We start from the raw sequence: 21,560 nt of genomic DNA, 5'->3' as shown, positions 1-21,560 counted from the left end.
TTATTAGGAAGACCACTACAGAAATGCTTATGAGCACCTTAGGTGCTGACAATTATAAGGGCAAGATAAAATTCCTGTTTTGAAACATAAATTTTTCTATTAATTCAATCTGTTTTATGGAATGCTCCCTCTTGCCTGGAAGCAGGCATTGTGATCTGTCCTTTGTTGAAAAATGTGCAGGCAGATTTTTCTGATGTTTTCAAATCTATCCTTTGTGTCCAGAGTCGCAGAAAAATAACAACACCGTGACTATCACACTAAAGGTCTGAAACAAGGTGCTCATTTTCATAAGAACATAAGAATTGCCGCTGCTGGGTCAGACCAGTGGTCCATCGTGCCCAGCAGTCCGTTCACGCGGCGGCCCTCTAGTCAAAGACCAGCGCCCTAAGTGAGACTAGCCCTACCTGCATACGTTCTGACTCAGCAGGAACTTGTCTAACTTTGTCTTGAATCCCTGGAGAGTGTTTTCCCCTATGACAGACTTGGGAAGAGTGTTCCAGTTTTCTACCACTCTCTGGGTGAAGAAGAACTTCCTTATGTTCGTACGGAATCTATCCCCTTTCAATTTTAGAGGGTGCCTTCTCGTTCTCCCTACTTTGGAGAGTGTGAACAACCTGTCCTTACTTTGGAGAGTGTCTATTCCCTTCAGTATTTTGAATGTTTCGATCATGTCCCCTCTCAATCTCCTCTGTTCGAGAGAGAAAAGGCCCAGTTTCTCTAATCTTTCGCTGTATGGCAACTCCTCCAGCTCCTTAACCATCTTAGTCGCTCTTCTCTGGACCCTTTTGAGTAGTACCGTGTCCTTCTTCATGTACGGTGACCAGTGCTGGACGCAGTACTCCAGGTGAGGGCGCACCATGGCCCAGTACAGCGGCATGATAACCCTCTCCGATCTGTTCATGATCCCCTTCTTTATCATTCCTAGCATTCTGTTCACCCTATTCGCCGCCGCCACACATTGCGCGGACGGCTTCAATGACTTGTCGTTCAGAACTTCAAAGTCTTTCCTGGGAAGTCTCTCCAAGGACCGCCCAGGACATCCTTTATTTGTGCATGAGATTTTTGTTACCTACATGCATCACTTTACACTTATCCACATTGAACCTCATCTGCCATGTTGATACCCATTCCTCGAGCCTGATTATGTCACGTTGCAGATCTTCGCAAACCTCCTGCGTCTTCACTACTCTGAATAACTTCGTATCGTCTGCAAATTTAATCACCTCACTTGTCGTATCAATGTCCAGATCGTTTATAAAGATGTTGAAGAGCACGGGTTCAAGCACCGAGCCCTGCGGCACCCCACTGGTGACACTTTTGCAGTCTGAGTATTGTCCATTTACCCCCACTCGCTGTTTCCTATGCTCCAGCCAGTTTTTAATCCACGTGAGTATTTCACCCTCTATTCCATGGCTCGCAATTTTCTGAAGTAGTTGTTCATGAGGAACCTTGTCAGAAGCCTTCTGAAAATCCAGATATACAATGTCTACTGGGTCGCCCTTGTCTATCTGTCTGTTTACTCCCTCAAAGAAGTGCAGCAAGTTCGTCAAACATGATATGCCTTTGCTAAAACCGTGCTGACTGTTCCTCATCAGCCCGTGTCCGTCAAAGTGATCAATGATGCTGTCCTTTATCAGCGACTCAAAAGAGAAAAATGTCTGAAATGCAGCAGATGGATTTTTATGTTTTGGACTATTCATTTTCATAGTCAACTTTTTGTGTGGTTTATATTCTGCAGTTTGTTTACATAGTCTTTAATCTCCAAGAACTTTTACAGTTTTAGTCAAAGAAAAGTAATTTCACACTAGCTGCAGCGTTTCCCAAGTCTGATGACATCAGCATAATTGGAACACATGCAGTATGGCTGCTGGAATGCATATGATTATTTTAGCATTTTTCAAGTGTTTTTCTTAGCATTTTGTGAAAACTTATCCTCCCCCTTTTACTAAGCTGTGGTAGAGGTTTCTACCACGGCCCCGAATGCTAAATGCTCCGACGCTCATAGAATTTCTATGAGCGTCAAAGCATTTAACGCCCTGGGCAGTGATACAAACCTCTACCACTGCTTTGTAAAAGAGGGCATTAGTGATTCTAGATGGGCAGACGCTGCTGCATTAGATTCTACACTTGGTTTTGTTTTGCATTTTAAAAAAATGGATCCCAATTTTGATAACATCGAAGTAAAATGATCATTTTTTGAGCGTATAGCTATTTTTTTTGTCTTACTCATGTTTGCTGAATAGATACAGCATTTGTTTAAAGAAATTATATTTTGATTTGAGAGTGTTTTAAGGGTTTATTTAGTGCCTCGCTTTTGAACTCTGCTGGAAGCATATAAACTAGCTTCATTTACTGCATTGCAGATTCTTCTTTATTCAATTTCCTATACCGTTCTCCCAGGGGTAGCTCAGAATGGTTCACATGAATTTATTCAGGTACTCAAGCATATTTCCCTATCTGTCTCAGTGGACTCACAATTTATCTAATGTACCTGGGACAATGGGGGGATTAAGTGACTTGGCCAGGGTCACAAGGAGTAGTGTGGGTTTGAACCCACAACCTCAGGGTGCCGAGGCTGTAGCTTTTAACCACTGCGCCACATTCTCCCATTTTGGGTTATTTTTAGGTCTGAACACCTCTCTATGTAGTCATTAACTCTATGGTTTATTATTTTATAATATAGATTATTTTTATACAAGTCATTTTGTATGTCTGAACTGATAGCATTTACTCCTGACACAGACTTTTTAAATGTAAAATGTAGCCATGCCAGGTGCTTTGTTTTAATTTTGCACTTCTACAGCTGCTGGTCTGCTCTGTAATGTTTGTTGTTTAGTTGGTGTGAAGATCTCAGCCTCTTTGTCTCTCTGGCCCACACTAAAACTGTTTTAAAAGCTTTAGTGACAATCGCTTTTGATGACCCGATTCAGAAAATGGCTCACTGCCTGGTTTTCCACACGATCGCTCATTCCCCAATCTGACCATGCAAATAAGCTAATTAATATTAAAATGCCATGTAAACTAGTAGAGCAATTGATGCTCTAACATGGCTTCCCGTTGCACAAAAAAAGGTAATCGTTTATAACAATCCAAAAAAGCGACTGGTTAAGACCAGTTGCTTACCTGTGTGCCTTTTTTTTGTGGTGGAAAGGGGGAGGATAGAGGATGTTTTTTTGGGGGGAGGGGTGGGGGACGCCTGCCATGGGAGTGGGCTTTCAGTGGCAGGATGGAGTGGGCATCCTTCCTGCCATTTCACTGCCACCGGGGAGGGGGGGGAATTGCCATGGCAGGAGGGAGTGTACATCCCTCTTGCCAATTTTCTTTTGTGGGGGGAGGTGGTTGGCATGTTAGGAGGAAAATGGCATCCTTCTGCCATTTTTGTCTGGGGGGGGCAAATGGCAGGAAGGAATGGCTATCCCTCCTGCCAATTTTTGGTAGAGCGAGTGGGGTCTTTCTAGTGCCATATTCGTCGGGGGTTGAGGGCGTCATTGGCGGAGGGTGTGCATGTTTTTTTTTGTTTTTTTATTTATTATGGACAGATATTGTGTGTGTGTATCATGCACAGCATCTGTGCCTATTAAAAAAAAAAAAAAAGGTTTCCTGCGCTGAATAGTTGATTGGTAGGAGGCTGCTTTTGGGGCTTCCCCTGCCTCTCAGCTGTTCATGCTTCCCCTGCTGGCTCTGCACATGTGTGAAAGTCGAGTGATCATCGGACAGCAGAGTCTGGGATTATGACGATCATCCATGTGGATTATTTATATGCAAACTTTTTAGTGCATCAATAGCTCTTTCTGAATCGACCAAAAAATTGGATCATGCAGACCCACACGGTCTTCCAATCCTCTTGGTGCATCTAGGCCTCTACTAAGCTCTATAATCCCTTCTGCAGAGATCCTCTTAGCTTGTCCTATGCTTTCTTGAATTCAGATACAGTCCTTGTCTGCATCTGCTGAGAAACCATTTCATCACATTTTCTGTAAAGAAATATTTCTTTAGACGACTAAATCTATTCCCTTTCTCTGTCTTCTATGCCCCCTGATTCCAGAGTTTACTTTCAGTTAAAAGTGGTTCCACCTCCTGTTCATTTGTGCCACAGAGGTATTTAAATATCTCATCATCTCTTTCTTCCAAAGTATAAAAATCGAGATCTTAGCTTGTCCCCATTTGCTTAATGATATACACCACTGAAGAATGATAGTCCCTCTGCATAGGTCTCTAGTCAGATCCCATTTGGAATATTATGTACTATTCTGTAGACCATGCTGTCAAAAAGATATAAATAGGACAAAGTCCATCCAGAAGATATCACCTGAATGAGGAGGACACAGAGTGAAGGTGAAAGGGAATAGATTCAGGAGTAATCTAAGGAAATATTACTTTACTAATCTTTAAGCCCGTTACATTAACGGGTACTAGAATAAATGTGTCTGTCTGTCTTTCTTTCTGCCTCTCTGTCTCCTTGGCTGCTGTCTGTCTTTCTTTCTGTCTGTCTCTCTGGCCCCCTGTCTGTCTGTCATTCTTTCTGTCTGTGTCTCTCCTTGGCCCCCTGTCTTGTCTGTCATTCTTTCTGTCTGTGTCTCTCCCTGGCCCCCCGTCTTGTCTGTCATTCTTTCTGTCTGTGTCTCTCCCTGGCCCCCCGTCTGTCTGTCATTCTTTCTGTCTGTGTCTCTCCCTGGCCCCCTGTCTGTCTGTCATTCTCTCTCTCTCTCCTTGGCCGCTGTCTGTCTGTCTGTTTGGCCCCCTGTCTGTTTGTCATTCTTTCTGACTGTGTCTTTCCCTGGCCCTCTGTCTTTCTTTCTGTCTGTCTCTCTCCCTGGCCCCCTGCCTGCCTGTCTCTCTCTGTTGAACCATGCCTGCTTGTCTCTCCGTGGCCCCCTAAGGAAGTCCCTGATTGGTTGAGGCGCCTCAGGCCCATTCCCAAGGGAGAAGCACGAGGCGCCTCAGCCAATCAGGGCTTTAGGCCCCACCCTGTGCATCACACAATGCACCGGGGCGTGGCATAAGGCCTCAGACTCGTCGCAGGAGGCATTGGAGCAGGAAGGATTGAGCACCCCTCCTCCGTTAAAAGTACAGGGAGGGGTGGGGGTGGGGCGGGGGCATCCATGTGTGTGTGTGTGTGTGGCATCAGAAAGTTGGCATCCCTCCTGCCGTTATGTTTTTGGTGGAACCGATGGCAGGAAGGAGTGGGAACCCTCCTGCCATAATTTTTTTCAACGTGGCTGCGGAGCAAATTTTTTGGGAGGTTTGGGGAGGGAGGGGGGTTAGGGGCAGTTGTTGGGAGGGTGTTAGTAGTTCTAGATATGGCAGGAGGGAGTGGGAACCCTCCTGCCATAATTTTTCTAAACGCGGCTGCGGGGCAAATTTGGGGGGGGGGTTGCATCACTTGGGAGGGGGGTTTAATTTTTTTTTTTTTAAATCGAGCAGATATTTTACATGTTTAAAACACGCAAAATATCTGCCCGATTAAAAAAAAAAATTAAAAAAGCCGGCAGAAGCCCTGACAGTAGTGACAGGAAGCTGTTTCTCCTGTCACTACTGTCAGGGCTTTAGCGATCCGTGCAGTCGGTTGGGAGCGTGCCTCTGATCGCCCCATTTGCATGCAGATGGTTGGCGAATTGGTCGGCCTACCTCCAATCGCCCACGGATCGCAGGGTTAGTGAATCTAGCCCATAGGGCCCAAACTGAGATCACTCAGTTTATTTATAAGTCACTTATACAGAACCATGTCAAAGACTTTGCTGGAATTTAAGTGCACTGGGGTTCTAGAAATTGCATTATCCTCTATTTTAGAAGCATTTCCATTAATTTACTTGCCTCAAACATCAGTGAAACTGGCCCCCTAGTTTTCAATATCCTCCTTCTGCTTATGGTAGACCAGTTTTTAGGGACCACTTCCAGCTCTAAATAAGCTTTGAAAAAGTCATAGTGAAGCTGTCAGAATCTCCTTAAGTTCACAGGACATTCAGATATATCTAATTTGGGCCCCATCATTTTTACAATTTTTAGTTGGATCTTCATGAATACAGTCTTCTGAAAATCATTGGTCTGTCTCACTTCCATTCCTATTTGTGTTTGCCTTGTGTCCTATTTCCAGCCCTTCATCTGTGAACACAGAATAGAAATATTTGTTAATTCTGCTTTATGTTTATCAGCTTCTTCATATTCTTCCCCTCACTCTTGAGTCTCCCAATGACAATTTTGTACTTTCCTCTGTCATCCTTTTTCTGTTTCCTGCTGCCCACTAGCAGTAAGCCATGAATGGCTTGTGGGCCACCATACAAGTTAAATGGCAAGCTCTATAGGTGGTGATGTTATCAGCACCATGGATATTCCAGGTTAATGGAAAGTTACATGATTGCTCAAGACTACAAACTACCACCATGGGATTTGATTTTGCACCTTCCATTTTTCTAACATGCTGCTTTATCCAGTAGGCTTTTATTCCTCTGCATTAAGATTTCTAAACAAAAAAAGTCTTATCTCCCTATTTTTTCTTTGATTAAGGATTAAATTGAATGATTTTTTAAAAAATAAATACATTTTTTAAAAAATAGAATAAATTTATATATTTGCTTTTTGACTACTTTTTCAGCTTAGCGTTTCCAGATATTCTTACCTGTTTTCATCTCTCTCCAATTTTTTTTTTTTTTTTTTTTGTAGTTTATAAAGGCATACCTCTTGTTCCTTTCTTTTTAAGCTGCTAATTTTCAGAACCAAAACAACCTCCTTTTTTTTAACTTCCCTAAAAAATGTTTGTTGCACAGTAGACTAAGCTGCAAGAACAATTTTGGAGGTTTTCCTTTTTTCTTTCTATGTATTTGTATTGTGCATTTTCTTCTTTTTTCAGCTTAGATTTTCTGTTCAAGCATTTCATTAGAAAATAAAAAAGTTTGTTGCTCTTAAAATAGCTCCTTCTTATCCCAGGACAAGCAGGCAGCATATTCTTTACGCATGGGTGACGTCACCGACGGAGCCCACGGTACGGACCTTTTTACTAGAAAGTTCTAGTTGGCCGCACCGCGCGTGCGCGAGTGCCTTCCCGCCCGACGGAGGAGTGCGTGGTCCCCAGTTTCTTCGTTTCCGCGGAGCGAAGAAGACGTGTGTTTTTCAACGTCGTTGAAATACTCCTTTTGCCTTCCCGCTCGCGTTCTTTTTTCGATTTTTTCACCTTCGGGTGCTTTTTTCTTTCTATTTAAAAAAAAAAAAAAAAAAAAAATTCCTTTCTTTTTGCTTTATTTTTCGTTCCTGCCCCGGCGGGGCCTGTTAGCACGATCCAGGCCTCGGGGTTTGATTTTGCGGAGGCCGTGTTCCCATTCATGCCCCCGCAGCCCGGTTTTAAGAAGTGCCAGCGGTGTGCACGCCCGATCTCCCTCACTGACCCACACAACTGGTGCTTACAGTGCTTGGGACCGGATCATCGGGCGGATTCCTGCACCCGCTGTGCCACTCTTAAAAAACGCACTTTGAAGAATCGTCAAATCCAACAAAATCTACTTTTCGGCACCGGCCCGACTATGGATTCGACCTCTTCATCTGCGGCACCGTCGAAATCGACACCGACCACTTCGACACCGCCTGAGTCGACATCGGCGCCCCCGGCGCCAGGTAAGCCGGCTAAGAAGCCTTCCACCCTTGAGCGCCCTCCCACTTCGGGGACGACACCAGTCCTTTCGGCTCCACGCCGAGCCAAAAAAACGCTCCACTCCGATTTCGGTGAGTGCCTCGTCATCGGCCCCCTCATCGCCGGAGTGTAGAGCGGCACCCATGGAACCAAAGAAGAAAAAAGTGGTTCCAGTGCCTCCCCTGGATGACCGCATTGCGGCCATCCTCCAGGACAAGTTGCAGGAACAACTCCACAAGCAACTTAAGCAGCTCTTACCCTCTATCTTGGCACCGCTGCTCTCGGTACCAGACCGGCCCGAGCCCCATACCGTCCAACCGGTATCCACTCCCTCGGTACCTATGGACTCCTCCATGCCCATTCTCTCGGCACCGCATCTCCATTCCCATGCCGAGGCTATGGCCTTGACGACGACCGATCCTCCTCGGGACCGGGCAGGGCACCGGTCTCCCCACGACTCTGACCGGCACCGTACTTCTCGGGACCGAGACAGACACAGGTCTACATCACCCGGTAATGTCTCGGTACGCTCAGGCAAGTCTTTGTCTAAAACTCACCATGCCGAGCCTTCCACTCCAGTCTCTCGACACGCACATACCGATGTCAGAGACCCGGACCTATGGGAACAATCCCCTACCGGTACCGAGGAGGATGCATCGTCGTCGAATGAAGAGCCTTCGGCACCCGATACCGCATCTAAACCTGAACAATCTTCCTTCTCAAAATTCCTCAGGGAGTTGTCGGGTGCTTTGTCTTTGCCTCTGGAATCTGACTCTAAGAAGTCACAAGCTTTCCTGGAGGCATTAGATTTCGATCAACCTCCCAAAGAGTTCCTAAAGTTGCCCGTGCATGATATCTTACGGGAAACTTTTTATAAAAATTGGGAGAACCCGCTGACTGTTCCTGGGGCCCCCCGTAAATTGGACAGCCTCTATAGGGTTATACCAATCCCAGGATTTGATAAACCCCAACTCCCTCATGAGTCTCTCCTGGTAGAGTCCACTTTAAAAAAGACTCAGGGCTCCAGTGTCTATGCCTCCACCCCTCCTGGCAGAGAGGGCAAAACTATGGACAAGTTTGGCAAGCGGCTCTATCAGAATGCCATGCTTGCCAACAGGGCAAACAACTACTCGTTCCATTTTTCATTCTACCTCAAACATCTGGTAATGCAACTCTCCGCCATGCAAAAGTACATGCCAGAGCATAAGGTTCCACTTTTCCAACAGCACGTCTCTAGCCTGCTTCAACTTAGAAAATTTATGGTGCGCTCTATCTATGACTCTTTTGAGCTCACCTCCCGTGCATCTTCTATCGCCGTGGCCATGCGCCGCCTGGCCTGGCTCAGGGTCTCTGATCTGGACGCCAACCATCAAGACCGATTAGCCAACGCCCCATGCCTTGGTGATGAATTATTCAGAGAGTCCCTGGATACCACCACGCAAAAACTCTCTGCCCATGAGACCAGATGGGACACTCTCATAAAACCTAAGAAAAAGGCTCCACCTGCTCGTCCTTACAGGCCACAAACCTCATATCAACGCAGGTTCTCCGCTAGGCCGCTCAATCCACCTCCACAGCAACCTCGGCGGGCCCGCCAACACCAGCACACCCAGGCTCGTGCCCAGTCTAATCAACCGGCCAAGGCTCTTCCTCCTGCCAAACCATCTCAGCCCTTTTGACTCCTCTCTCCAGGGCTTAGCCAGTCTTCCACCCTCATTGCCTCTTCCTCAGCCGATCGGAGGCAGGCTCCACATCTTCCTCAGCCGTTGGGAGGTCATCACATCGGACCAGTGGGTCCTAAACATCATCCGCCACGGCTACTCTCTCAACTTCCAGACTCTTCCACCAGACAATCCTCCCGTAGAGTCTGCTTCTCTTTCAACTCAAACCCCCCCTCCTCCTGAGGGAGGTCCAATCCCTCCTTCTACTCAATGCCATCGAAGAAGTACCTCTGGAACAAAGGGGCCGGGGATTCTACTCCCGTTACTTTCTAGTTCCAAAAAAGACAGGAGACCTACGTCCCATTCTCGACCTCCGGGACCTCAACAAGTGTCTCGTCAAGGAGAAGTTCAGAATGCTCTCCCTTGCCACGCTGTACCCTCATCTCTCTCGGAACGACTGGCTATGTTCCCTGGACCTCAAGGAGGCCTACACTCACATCCCAATCAATCCATCCTCACGTCGCTACCTACGATTCCAGGTGCACCATCGCCATTATCAGTACAAGGTGCTACCTTTTGGCCTGGCATCATCTCCCAGAGTGTTCACCAAATGCCTCATTGTGGCGGCGGCCTTCCTCAGGTCTCACAACCTCCAGGTGTTTCCCTACTTGGACGATTGGTTAGTGAAAGCACCTACGTCTCCACTTGTGCTACAAGCCACTCATCATGCCATCTCTCTCCTCCATCTTCTGGGGTTCGAGATCAACTACCCCAAGTCGCATCTGTTTCCCACACAGCGACTTCAGTTCATCGGAGCGGTTCTCGACACCACACTAATGAGGGCGTTTCTCCCCTCCGATCGTCAGCGAACTCTGCTCCGCCTGTGTCGTCAGGTGCTCCTTCATCACTCCATTTCTGCCAGAAAAATGATGGTCCTCTTGGGCCACATGGCCTCGACGGTACATGTGCTTCCCCTGGCACGACTCCACCTCAGAACACCTCAATGGACTCTGGCCAACCAGTGGTCACAGACCTCGAATCTTCTTTCTCATCCCATCTCTGTGACATCGTCTCTTCAGCGATCTCTACAATGGTGGTTGGACTCCTCAAATCTTTCCAGGGGCCTTCTTTTTCATCTGCCCCCGCATTCCATGATCATCACCACGGATGCCTCCCCTTATGCATGGGGAGCTCACCTGGGAGACCTACGCACCCAAGGTCTTTGGACCCCGCAGGAGCGTCTCCATCACATCAATTTCCTGGAACTACGAGCCATGTTCTATGCTCTCAAGGCCTTCCAGCACCTTCTTTGCCCTCAGGTTCTGCTTCTGTGCACGGACAACCAAGTTGCCATGTACTACATCAACAAACAGGGTGGCACCGGATTTCGCCTCCTTTGTCAGGAGGCTCTTCGCATTTGAACCTGGGCCACGGCCCGCAGTCTCTTCCTCAAGGCTGTCTACATCCAGGGCGAACAGAACTCCCTGGCCGACAATCTCAGCTGCATCCTTCAACCTCACGAGTGGACTTTGGATCCTCCCACGCTCCACTCCATCTTTGCTCGCTGGGGCACTCCGCAGATGGACCTATTCGCAGCTCCTCACAACCATCAGCTGCCCCAGTTCTGCTCCAGACTCTTCTCTCCTCATCGTCTGGCCCCGGATGCATTCCTTCTCGACTGGACGGATCGGTTCCTCTATGCCTTTCCTCCTCTACCTCTGATGTTGCGGACTTTATCCAAACTCCGCAGGGACGGAGCCACCATGATCCTCATAGCTCCCCGGTGGCCTCGTCAACACTGGTTCTCCCTTCTACTTCAACTCAGCTCCAGGGAGCCCATTCCTCTACCTGTGTTTCCTACTCTACTTACACAGCAACATCAGTCTCTACTACATCCCAATCTGTCTTCCCTCCACCTGACAGCTTGGTTTCTCTCGGGCTGACCTCTTCAGGAAATCTGTCTCAGCCTGTCCGTCTCATTTTGTACGCCTCCAGGAAACCGGCCACCCTCCAATGTTACCATCAGAAGTGGACCAGGTTCTCCTCTTGGTGCCTCCGTCATCATCACAATCCCACCTCCTTAGCGGTGGAAACTGTTCTGGACTACTTACTCTCCCTGTCCAACGCAGGCCTCAAGTCTACCTCAATCAGAGTCCATCTCAGTGCCATCACGGCATTTCATGAGCCTGTCCTAGGAAAACCTCTCACGGCTCACCCTCTGGTTTCCCGATTCATGAGGGGCCTCTTCAACATCAAACCACCTCTGAAGCCTCCTCCGGTCGTCTGGGACCTGAATGTGGTTTTGTCTGCCCTCATGAAACCTCCCTTTGAGCCACTTGCCACAACTTCGCTCAAATTTCTGACATGGAAGGTTCTTTTCCTCATTGCCATCACCTCTGCCAGGAGGGTTAGTGAGCTTCATGCACTGGTTGCCGATCCACCGTTCACTATTTTTCACCATGACAAGGTGGTTCTGCGCACCCATCCAAAGTTCCTTCCAAAGGTGGTCTCAGCCTTTCACCTCAACCAGTCCATTGTTTTGCCTGTGTTCTTCCCGAAACCTCATTCACATCCCGGAGAACAGGCATTGCACAGTCTTGACTGCAAGCGTGCCCTGGCTTACTATCTCGATCGTACAAGGGCTCACCGCTTGTCCCCTCAGCTCTTCCTGACCTTCGACCCGAATCGTTTGGGTCGACCGGTCTCTAAAAGGACGCTATCCAACTGGCTTGCAGCTTGCATCGCGTTCTGTTACGCTCGGGCCGGTCTGTCACTAGACGGTGCTGTCACGGCCCACAGGGTAAGAGCTATGGCCGCTTCTGTTGCTTTCCTCCGTTCCACACCCATTGAGGAAATCTGCAAGGCGGCCACCTGGTCCTCAGTTCACACATTCACTACTCACTACTGTCTGGATGCTTTCTCCAGACGGGATGGGCACTTCGGCCAATCTGTACTTCAGAATTTATTTGCATAATGGCCAACCATCCCTCCTCCCTCTGTGTTAGCTTGGAGGTCACCCATGCGTAAAGAATATGCTGCCTGCTTGTCCTGGGATAAAGCACAGTTACTTACCGTAACAGGTGTTATCCAGGGACAGCAGGCAGATATTCTTACGTCCCACCCTCCTCCCCGGGTTGGCTTCTTAGCTGGCTTATACTAACTGGGGACCACGCACTCCTCCGTCGGGCGGGAAGGCACTCGCGCACGCGCGGTGCGGCCAACTAGAACTTTCTAGTAAAAAGGTCCGTACCGTGGGCTCCGTCGGTGACGTCACCCATGCGTAAAGAATATCTGCCTGCTGTCCCTGGATAACACCTGTTACGGTAAGTAACTGTGCTTTCAGTTTTTCCCACTACTTTTCCACTTACCCAAATGTTCCTATCCAGTTAACAACTCCTTGAGGTATTCCCCCATTTTTTGAAGTCTAGAACCTTTAATTTTGAATGAGTCTACTCCATGGACGAGTATATCTTTTTATAATCATTTTATTAAATTTTCAAACAAATGATACAATATAGTATACAAACCAAACAGTACAAAATCAATACATCCAGCAATCACACTAGACAAGAGACATAATTGCACTCTGGCAATGTCAATCTACATTTGTTCTCAAGTTGAAAAATCCTGTGGGCTAAAGGTCTAGGGTTAGGGTCTAGGGCATAAAGCCAAAAATTGTTTCCAAAGATCATGATAATTCACCCAAATTGTGGATTTAGTTCTAGAGTAAAATGCATTTCGTAAAGAGCCATATCCTGTATCTTAAAAATCCATCAAGTAACTTGTGGATCTTCCTGGGATGTCCAATATTATAATATTAGTTTCTTGACCAATATGACTGCAGTATAAATAAATTTAATCTTATCCTTGGAAAGGCCCTGGACAAGGAACACCTGATTTTTCCCTAGCAATAGTGTGGGATAGTCCCATTCCAATTGGATTTGTGTAGGGTCTTCCCTATAATAACAAAGACCTTATTCCAGATCTTCAGCTTGTGCCATTTCAGGAATGAGTGTAAAAATGTGCCTTTGGCCATCTGACACCTAAGACATGTATCATCTGGCCTCAAAAACAACTGAATTCCTCTCATTCTTGTGATAAATGTTCTATGCAACAATTTAAATTGAGTTTTCAAACTGGCATCTTTTATCATGCCAAATAAATGTTGAAACTGATTAAACAGGTCTTGTGTAGTAATTGCCTAGCTCTCTGGACCCAGGAAGCTGCTAATTCTGACAGGTGCCGGTCAGCCTGGTAATCTCTGCACACCTTGTACCAAAATAATAATTTATTGGATGTAACCAGTATGGTCAGAAAAAAAAATTATTCAAGAAGCTCTCCTTCCCATGCTCCCCCTGTGATCTTGGAAGAGATATAGTGTGTCATTTGCAAATAAACGAAAAGACTGGCCAAAATCAAATGCCATGATTTTGTAAGTTGATCAAAAAATAGCATCAGTTCCCCTCCCACATAAAGTACATGAGCTATTGTGATGGTACCAGCTCCCCATGATTGACAAACAGAAGCATCCATCCGTGATGCAAAGTGAAGATTGTTTTTTAAGGGAAGGAATGGAGAAGCCGATGGCATTCTGCCCTGTCTCCATCTCCACTAACACCAGGCTCTACGGAATGGTTGTAAGAAGAGAGGAAATGGTTCTGATCCTTTCCCATGTATGTGTGACAAAAATGAGATTTGTCTAGTGCAGGTGTCTAAGATGTTCTTCGGAGAATACCGGCTGTGGTTGGTAATTGTCTCTTGTATCCATCTGACCAGGGCAGCCACTTTATAGAGGCAGAGATCTGGCAACCCTAGACCACCGTATGATTTGGGTAGTACTGATTAGCTGATTCTTGCTGATTTGTTGTTCCAGCAAGTAAATAGCAGTCCTGGCTGGGTAATTACATCAATGGAACCAGGCTGACCTACAGCGCCTTTCAGAGAGCAATTAAAACAGTACTGTTTGACAAATTCATCTCCTATACAGAAACCTCACTATTTACAAAGTTATAGTCTCCCTCTGTCAAATTCTGTGCAACATGCTGTCCCCTCACTTTCTGCATTCTGAAATTTGCTGTTTGTTCCAGAATTATTCCTTGGGTTGCATACACGCGATCTATATTACATACCTAAGATTCATATTTTCCTTTTATCTATTTCTTGTTAATAAGTTATACCCTCACTACTTGCATTCTGTAATTCACCGACTGACAAGCTTCATTCTTTAATTCACTTTATCCAGTATTTGGCTTTTTCTGTAATTTACTTTATTCCACAATTCACTTTCTTCTGTAATTCACTTCATTCTGCAATTCACCTTATTGTCCAGCTCTATTCTATATGTCGCAGAGTGTCCAACTTTATTCCATGGAATGTAATTCTCTGATTTTCCAGCCTTTTTTGATGTGAACCGCCTAGAAGTCATTTGACTATGGCGGTATAGAAGAATAAAGTTATTATTATTATTATATAAAGGATTGTATAAGGGAACAAAATTAGCATTCATCTTTTTTAGGTTTGTAAAGGATATAATGGTTTAGAATCAGTATCATCTTCACTAAGCTATTCTTCCCATTAATGATAGAGGTAGATTAACCCACTTCTGACAGACGTCTAATTTTTTTTTTTAATTCTCTGTTATGTTAAGTTTGTATATAATGTCATATTGTAGGCTTACATTGTTTCCCGTTTTGGCCAGCCCCACTCCATGTTGCTCTGAACCAGCAGGAGTTCGTTTGTAGCCCAGATAAGCGTTGCAAAAAGACTCTTCCCTGATGCAGTGGGGATGCAATTTGATCCCGCGAAACATAGGCCACTATGTTGGACTGAGAGTAGCAAGCAACAGTCTTGGTTCTTAAAGAGCATAAGAACAAAAGCTAAGTACTTTAAGCTTTATGAGGTTTAAAAGTTTACAGCACAGATGCACTTTTTGAAATGGCACTTTCTGAAATGGCACTTAAAAGCACTAGTACACTTTTTGCACTAGTGCACTTTCTGTCAGACCAGGGTCTCTGAAATGAACTGTGAGGTTTAAATAGTTTTTAGTATTAACGAACAACATAGCCCTTTTAGTATTAAATAGTAGTTTTAATTTAAATCATTGAAGAAATAAAAATTATACTTAATGTTTGAAAGAAGATAGGGAGGATGGGTTCAAGCCAGTGATGTGAATGTGAGTAAGAGAAAAGAAGTGTCTTTCTCTTTGAAAGAACCCTGAATGGGTGAGAACTTAAATACTCAGTATTCTGAGGCTTGTTCCCGTTTATAAATAAATAGAGAAAAATAGAGAAAAGAATTACCTCCAGTGTCATTTTGGTATGTTTTGGTGGTTCTGTATATTGTCTTAATATTGAACCACACAATCCATGATCACTGAATCACCCACTATACCATCGAAATACTCTCTGCGTTTGGTCCAGTATGGTCTCAACTTGCATGAGTTCCATTACCAACTACTGGAACTGATCTCTTTATAAGAGGATTCAGGATCTCTCTACTTCTAGAAGACACAATTGGGATTTCGCAATTGACATCTGGGATGGTGGGAACTGAGGTGGGGAAGAAGGGAATTAACACCTTAGAAAGGCTGTGTTATCAAACAGTATAATTAACTAGCCCCCCCCCTCGCCTTTGAACTGGGGGTAAGAAAGAAATGTCTAGAGCAATCAAAACATTTTCCTATATGTATTTAAAAATATAAAACCTAATCACTAATCCCCCTTCTACTAAAAGCAACAGAAAATAACTCAACATCTAACCCAGTAACATAACATTAGAATGACAAATTCCCCCTTAATGAAATTAGGCTGCAGTTTGATCCTGTAATGAGAGGCTAGGTTAAAAAGCTTGACCTTTTTTGAAAGGCTGTGTGCGTGTACTGTATTATACAGAGCTGATGAGCTATTATGCAAGCTGAAAAGCAAGACCACTTGAAACAGATTTTTTTCCAAAGAAAGCTGTTGATCTTTTCCCAGAGAACTATTGGAAAATTATCATAACTTTTTGCTTTCCTTCTAGTTGCTCTGACTACTTTGTTTAATCCTGGAGCCAGTGGGATCTTATATTTCATGTCCATCTTCTTGGAAACAGGTTGCACCAGTCTTTTCATAGCTATATCGTGAATATCTTCAATTAAATCTCTGCCCACTTCTGCCTGTGAAGAAAGCCTATATAGCACACCCATGTATATCGTATATAGTTGTTCTTTCCCTCCTTCCAGGTTAACTCAACATTGCTGCCACCTTACCCAATATGTTGTGCAATTCTGTTGCTTTGATAGTATCTTAAACACATAACTCCTCCTCCTTTTCTTCCTTCCCTTTCTTTTCTGAATAAATTATAACCTGGGATAACTGTATCTGAGCCATGGTTCTCAGTGAAACACTTCTCCATTATCACTACTAAATCTAAGTCAGTCTCTTCTATCAGAGCCTCTTATCGAGAAACCTATTTCTTATACTGTGGATGTTAACATAAGCAGCTTTCCAGACATTGCCCTTTTTCCCCATTTCTGTAGAGGTATTCAATATTTTACTTACCTGGGGTTTTGTTCACCCATCCCTTATGACAGGGCTGCCCAAGTCCGGTCCTCGAGATCTACTGGCAGGCCAGGTTTTCAGGATATCCACAATTAATATGCATGAGAGAGATTTGCCTGCACTGCCTTCTTGGTATGCAAATCTCTCTCATGCATGTTCATTGTGGATATCCTGAAAACCTGGCCTGCCAGTAGATCTCGAGGACTGGACTTGGGCAGCCCTGCCTTATGATATTAGGGATGTAAGCAACATTGCTGAAGGGCTGTCAAGTAAGATTTGCCTCTTTGCGGATGATACCAAAATCTGTAATAGAGCAGACACCCCTGATGTGATAACATGAGGAAGGACCTAGCAAAGCTTGAAGAATGGGCTGAAATTTGGCAGCTAAGATTTAATGTTAAGAAATGCAAGGGTTACAAAAACCCGAGGGAGTGGTACAGTTTAGTGGGTGAAAACCATTTGTGCACGAAAGAGGAGCGGTACATGGGTGTGATAGTATTTCATGATCTTAAGGTGGCCAAACAGGTTGAAAAGGCAACAGCAAAAGCAAGAAGGATGATTGGGTGCATAGGGAGAGGTATGGCCAGTAGGGAAAAGAAGATATTGATGCCCCTGTATAAGACCCTGGTGAGATCTCATTTAGAATATTGTGTACAATTCTCGAAACCACACCTTCAAAAAGATATAAACAGGAAGGAGTCAGTCCAGAGGAAGGCTACTAAAATGCATATGGGGACAGACTTAAAATATCTCAACATGTATACTTTGGAGGAAAGATCTCAACATGTATGCTTTGGAGGAAAGAGGGGAGATATAATAGAGATGTTTAAATACTTACATGGCATAAATGTGCATGAGGCAAGTCTCTTTCATTTGAAAGGAAATTCTAGAACGAGAGGATATAGGATGAAAAGGGGGGGAAAGGCCCAGGAGTAATCTAAGGAAATACAGTCAAACCTCAGTTTGCGAGTAATGCGGTTTGCGAGTATTTTGCAAGGCGAGCAAAACATTCCCGCAAATCGTACCTTGCAAACCGAGCGTTGACTCGATTTGCGAGTGCCCCCCACCCCCGCTATCCGGCATCCCCCCGCACACGTCGCAACCCCACCACACACATGATCCGGCATCCCCCGCCAAGTGCCCAAACACCATCCCTTACCCCGATTTGGCACCAGCACCAATGCACAGGACATGCCGGTGCTGGTGCCAAATCGGGGTAGGGGATGGTGTTTGGACATTTGACATGTCCTGTGCATTGGTGCCGGTGCCAAATCGGGGTAAGGGATGGTGTTTGGGTGGTTGTGGGATGCTGGATCATGGGGGTGAGGGTGCGCGATGCGAGCGGGGGCAATGCCAGTTCGGGGGGGCGATGCCGGTTCTCGGGGTGGGGAGAGTGGAGCAACGCCGGTGGCCTCGAGGTGGGGGGAAAGGTGAAGCAGCACCGGTGGCCTCGGGGGGGGGTGGGAACAAATCAAGCGAGTTTCCATTCATTCCTATGGGGAAACTCGCTTTGATATACAAGCAATTTGGTTTACGAGCATGCTTTTGTAACGAATTATGTTCGTAAACCAAGATTGCACTGTACTGTTTTTACAGAGAGGAATAATCTCCCGGTAGAGATGGTGGAGACAGACTGTCTGAATTCAAGAAGCATGGGACTGGCACATGGTATCTCTTGGGGAAAGGAGGAGATAATGGATTTTGCAGATGGGCAGACGGGATGGGTCATTTGGTCTTTGTTTGCTGTCAGTAGGTTAGTTAGTTTGCTGTAGAAAGCACTTCATCCCTTTGTTGTTAAGGGAACACCATTGTTTCAATCAACTTTGGAAAATAACTTCATGGTTCAGAAAGCTGAAAAGCAGTCGGTAACATCGTCCAGATAGCCATCTACTAGATTCAAGACTCAACCCAAGCCAAGTGAATGCACATTCCCTTCCTAGTACCTAATTCTTAGTAGCTCTATGGAAAATTGGAGAGCATTCAGTTGCAGGGATCCCCCCCAAATCCCTAAATTTGGTTTAGAAGTCAACTTCAACTTTTCTGGAAGTATATGAGGTATATCTCCTGACTCTGAGATAGTATGGCAGAAATGGTGCTACAAAATTAAAATTAAAAGCTGACATCACAAAATGTTTTGCAGTGGAAATCTTGTGCTCCCAGTGTCTTATCATGGATGGTAATTGTTATTGGGGAATATTAGAGCATCTTTGAGTGCATGTTCATATTTTCAAATTTTTAAGATTTTATTTGATAATAATGTAGCAAAACACTTTCCAAATAGGGTAAAAATACAAATTTTACTAACATTCTCCCTGTATATTAGTCATCCAGTATTTGATACTAGTTACTTATTCAAATATCTTCCAACAAAATGAAATAAACAACAGCAACAACTGATGGCTTAAACAAACTGATGCCTTTACACTTACTGGAGGAAATGTCTCCTTTGCTTTTGTATACATGTTAGTTATTAACTGGTAAATTTTAGAGAATTGGTAGCAATATTGATTTTTGTTGTTTAGCACTAAAAGAGCCTTATAAAAATCAAATACTGATTTAGAATGATGGTGGAAAGTTGTATTTCTTTAATGTAAGAACATTGTCATTCCTCTGTCTTTATGGTATATGTGGAGTGAGTTTGATACCATCTACTTTTACATCGTCTTCAAGAAATCGGCATAACAGATCAAGTCTTGGACTGGTTTTCTTCTCACTTCAAAGATCATTCTTCTAAAATTATTTTCAACGACTCATCTTCTGACACACTCCTTATTGAATATGGCATCCCCCAAGGTTCAATTCTGTCCCCAATTCTATTTAATATTTTCTTGGCCCCTCTACTAACATTAAGGCAGTCTATTGGTTTCACCACTTTTGCCTATGACATCCAGTTAGTCCACCCAACTGATCTTGATAATCCAGACGACATCCGTATTATTAGCCAGAAATTAGAAAAAATAAGTGATTGGTTGAACATTAACATGTTATCCATTAATATCAATAAATTCAAATCTATGACCTTCCCCATTAAGGATGGGCTATCTTTATCCAGCCCCATAGAGATTAAATCCATTCCAATAGAAATCATTCCTACCATTAAATTACTGGGGTTCTATCTTTGATGGAAAACTTTCATACCATGACCAAATTAGCACAGTTACTCAAAAATTTTTCTTTCGCTTACGTTTGATATATTAACTTTCAAAATTGTTAGCTTCTTCATTAAACATTCTCATTCACTCACTCATCATCTTCTGCATCAACTATAGTAACGTTCTATATAAGGGAATAAATAAAAAAGAAATTTGAAGATTAAAAATTATCCAGAATACTTAAATTAAAATGATCACCCACAACACAAAAATTTGATTGTGTCACCCCCTTTTGATCAACGCTCACTGGTTACCTGTAGAACACCGAATTACATATAAGATAATGTTACAGACTTTTAAAACTAGAACCATTGGCCATGCTGATGTCATAAATAGGCTCATGATTCCTTATTTGCCCCATCGATCCCTTTGCTCAGTTACTCAAAACCTGCTTTCAATTCCTTCATTAAAATATATCAATACAATGCGAATCAACATTTTTTCTGTAATAGCCCCAACGCTTTGGAATTCAGCACCTAACCACCTAAGAGAGGAGACATTTATTAAATACCTTTAAGATCAGCTTAAAAACATTTTTGTTCAAGGATGTCTTTGTACTATAATCGTTCTTTTTAGAATGTTTTAATCATTTCTTGATGCACTTTATTCTGAACGACTGTTGGCTGTTTTGTCTTCCCCCCTTACGTTCCTCCCTTCTTTTTCTTTATACATTGTAGTTCTCTCCTCTCCCCTGTTGTTTCTATCATGTAGGTGTATTGTTATTTTTATATATAGTCAAACCTTGGTTTGCGAGTAATGCAGTTTGTGAGTATTTTGCAAGATGAGCAAAACACGCTCACAAATCTTGCCTCGCAAACCGAGCGTTGACTCGATATGCGAGCCCCCACCCCCGAGAACCGGCATAGCCCGTCCGCCCACCCAAACCCTTACCACAATCGGGCACCAGCATGCAGCACCAACCCACAGGATGTGCCGGTGCCGAAAGAGCCTGCTACTCACCGCTGATCTCTACTGGGCCATGAGCATCTGCACATTCTCAAGGCCACCTGGCTCTTGCTCTTTCCGAGATTCTAATGAGAAATCGAGAATCTCATTAGAATCTCGAAGAGAGCGGGAGCCAGAAGGCCTTGAGCATGCCAGTGCTGATCATGGTAAGGCAGGCAGATGGGGCGAGGGTTCTTGGCGGCGATGCCGGTTCTCGGGGGTGGGATGGGGTTAGCGAAGCTGGTTCCCGGGGGTGGGGTGGAAATGCGCCAGTGCCCTTAGGGATGGGGGGTGTCTTTATGGGATGGGGTGGAAGCGCGCCAGTGACCTCTGGGGGGGGGGTGTCTTTTTGGGATGTGGAACAAATCGCCCGCGTTTCTATTACCTCCTATGGGGAAATTTGCTTTGATATACGAGCACTTTGGTTTACGATCATGCTTCTGGAATGAATTATGCTCGTAAACCAAGGTGTGTGTGTGTGTGTGTGTGTGCTCATAAACCATTGACATGTTTATTGGCTGCAGTGGCAAAACATGCTGATACTTCCAAATGGAGAATTGTTGACCCTCATTTTTTTTTCTTGGCTACCATTGACAGGTGGTGTATTACCATAAAGATACTGGGAAAAAAATCTTCATTTTCA

The 21,560-nt window shown here is 44.6% G+C and overlaps 1 protein-coding gene across 5 annotated transcripts in view; it reads left to right on the top strand.

Annotated features, from left to right (window-relative positions):
- Positions 1–21,560, top strand: part of ELMO1 (engulfment and cell motility 1) — a 668,619-nt gene that overhangs the window by 113,810 nt on the left and 533,249 nt on the right. The gene's annotated exons all lie outside the window — the stretch shown is intronic.

The sequence above is a fragment of the Geotrypetes seraphini genome, chromosome 2, assembly GCF_902459505.1.
Source record: "Geotrypetes seraphini chromosome 2, aGeoSer1.1, whole genome shotgun sequence".
Lineage (NCBI taxonomy): Eukaryota > Metazoa > Chordata > Amphibia > Gymnophiona > Dermophiidae > Geotrypetes > Geotrypetes seraphini.
The sequence above is the reverse complement of the archived record's forward strand: the minus strand, read 5'-3'. Positions and strand labels throughout refer to the sequence as shown.